We start from the raw sequence: 3,326 nt of genomic DNA on the forward strand, positions 1-3,326 counted from the left end.
GGGGGGGGGGGCAAGAGGCAAACCGGCTAGCACCTGGAGCTGGGTGATGTTGCTCCACAGGTCCAATTCAGACCATGGGCTGTATCTATGACATCCCTCCCTTAGAGAAATACAATAACCTTTGGCCTAGCTCTAGTCAAGCAGGAGTTGCACCTCCACTTTTATTACACAGCAAGTAATGCAATAAACATTATATAAGACAGTCTCTCTTTGCATCTATTCTGCTGTATATCCTATGCTGCTCCATTTAGTGATTTACAGTTTTATTTTATACACAGGTTAAGAAAGCTTGTGCAAAGAGAGAGAGAGAGAAAGAGAGATTGAGAACGAACACACATCAACTGAACATATGCTTTCTCTGTATATATAATGTAGTGCGTCCTTCAAATGAACCTCTTTTAGGGAAGATGTCTTTAGAAGGTTGCACCGAAAAAAAAATTAAAGGTGGTCTTTTTCTTATTCTCCCCATAAGCCTAGGGCAGTTTAAGATCTTTCCTAGTGACTGCATTGGTGTATTTCCCTTCCCTCAATTTATTTAATTCTGTTCTTGAAACTGTCTCCAGTTGCCTTTATGAGTAGCTCAAGGCTACTATGTTCTAATGTAATGTTTTATTTTTCTTTTACAACATACAGGGTGACGATATTGAAAATTCAATAACTTAAAACAAAACTTTGTGATTTTAAATCAAGACCATCCAAGAGCAACTCCCCTAGTGCACTGAAACTTAATGAAAGAGTTTCAGGTCCTCTAAATATGGAATTATTTTCTTCCATAATCACTAACTGTTCTTCAAGGAGGCGAATCTTAACAAGACAATAAGCTAAATGTCTAACCAAGAAAGCCATGCGATAATGACAAGTGCTAAAAATATTTAATGATGTTTGTTTAAGGAAAACCTGCATGATGTATGCAGCATTGTCACTTGACAAAGGCATACAAAACTCATAAAACTGCTGTTAACCATTCCAAATTATGCACACATCTATGTATATACATATATACATATGTGCACTGTATACACACACACATCCATTATACACACACACACAAAATATAAAATGTGTATGTATATAACTGGTTGGGTAGAATTAACACTAACTGAAGCAAAATAAAAACTGACAATGCATTAGCAGTTGAGTTACAAAACTCAATTTTTTGAAGCTATCCAAATTCTCTCATACTTAAATACATGTAGTCTCTTGGGGCGCCTACATACGAGCGCAGAGGCTGCGCCGATGTGCTGGAATTCCAGCTTGTCAGACCAGACTCAACTCAGCCTCCTGCATCTCGTGTATCAGTGTCCCCGTGCTTCAAAGCAACGCTGGGGATGCTTTAACTAAAGCTCATTGAACAGGCTTTAGTTCGAGCACTTCTGACGCCATTTTTAAGGGTGGGACACTGATAGAGGAGATGTGCTGGTGCTTTAATTAGAGTGGCTCTCCAAGCATGTGTAAAAGTGCCCTTGCTGATTCTTCCATTGATTTTCTTCCTACCACATTCAATTACTTCATGAAACCCAGGGAAGAAGAATCTCTTCTGAACAAGGGGTGCATAAATGCCAAGTATTCGCAAAAGGCTGCCTTCACTGTCTGCCCCTCCCGTACACCCAGTGTGCTTTGGTGGCCAGAACAAAATGAATGTTTTCATTCCTGGGATCTAGATAAAAAGATGACATGCTGAGGAGCCCAAACACTCAGCCTTATTATTCTTGACCTTGTAATTCTTATGTGTAGGAGATTGATAAATGCCCAAATGGCATGGCCAGACGATTATTGTTTTTATACTACCATTGGTGTATAACAAGTTTATAGCGATCAGATGAAAAAGTCACTGATGTGTAAAACCAAATGCTGATGGTCTGAGAAATTTTTTGCTGGAAATAACCAGAGATTTGAGATAATGATGTTTTTCTGTTTTTTTTTAAAGCAACAAAACCAAAAATAAGTTATTTAAGAAAAGCTAATTTCAAATGCTATTTAGCAAGTAAATATTGTCCGTTGCATCAGCACTAGAACTGAATCCACATACACTCAGGTTATCAGAAGATTACACACTTCTATTGTCACTTTCATAAAATTGTTCCGATAGTTGCAACATGCACGCGCACCCCCTCCCCCAAAACAGATTACAATTGTCCTCACACATTTGGCTATCCCTTTTTTCACTGAAATCATGAATCTGATGAGAGACTGTCAATCTGGCTTTCATGCAAGTATGAAAGCTACAATGGTTTGAAAACTATTTACAGGAGTTTAATTGACCAGCATTTTTCCCCTAACTTTCACACAACACTATCTAAAAGCAGGATAATGCTGGCAGGTTTCAAATGCAGGGGAAGAGCCCCTTCCTGTACTCTCAGAAGAAAGACTCACTCCTTTATTCTTCATGAAGGGAACTGTATTTATCTTTTTTCTCTCCAAAGGCCCTGCAGGCTGATTGTGCTATATCACTATTCAAAAGCACTATTTCTCAGTAGTCTAAGCCAGTATTGCTTAACCTGTGGCCTGCGGGCTAGATGCAGCGCAAGAAGCTGGTGTGAAGAGCCCATCACCGGCATGTCAGCGCAAGTGACTGCCCCTCCTTTCCCCCACTGAATTCAGCGAGAGAGGAGAGGAGGGTATGAACAGCAGTGGCGTTCACCCACACTTCCATGCCAATGAGCTCAGTTTTCATGAAGCTCCAGAATGCAGGAGCTGAGCATAGCTGCCATCTACCTCCCTCCCTCCACTGAATTCATCGGCAGGGAAAAGAAGGCCCCGAGCAGTGGCAGGTCTCGCCTCCTGGGCTCCAGAGCTGTACAGAAGCTGTGGCTCTAGCCAGAGCCCGTGCTGACATGCCGATGAGTTCAAGCAGCTCCAGAGCCAGGCCTGCCCCGCTCCTCTTTTCCCTACTGCTGAATTGGGGGTGGAGTGTGGCTCAGGGGGTAGGAAGAGGGGAGACAAAAGGCAGCAATGCTCAGCTCCTGGGCTCCAGGGCCCTGTGAAAACTTTGGTAGCTGGAAGGGGAAAGGTGGTGGAGACCCACATTTAGATGCCCCATGCATGCCCATGAAGCATGGGCACAGCACAGGGCTGGCTACAGCACTTGAAAACAGCAGAAAGTTATTTCAAAGAAAGCTCCACTGCTCTGGGGCAGAGCCTGCCCCCCATAGCCCAGGGCTCTCCTTTCAGAAGACACGGGTAGGGCACTAGGAAGCACGGGGACCTGAAGTAAGCCACCAGCTGGACAGTCTCCATCTGTCCCATCCCCTGCCCTCCCACAGGTCCAAAACCCCACAATCCCCACCAACACTAAGGAAACCAGCCAGCTCCTTACAGGCTACTCC

The sequence above is a fragment of the Gavialis gangeticus genome, unplaced genomic scaffold, assembly GCF_001723915.1.
Source record: "Gavialis gangeticus isolate Ggan-Ray unplaced genomic scaffold, GavGan_comp1, whole genome shotgun sequence".
NCBI classification, from domain to species: Eukaryota; Metazoa; Chordata; order Crocodylia; family Gavialidae; genus Gavialis; species Gavialis gangeticus.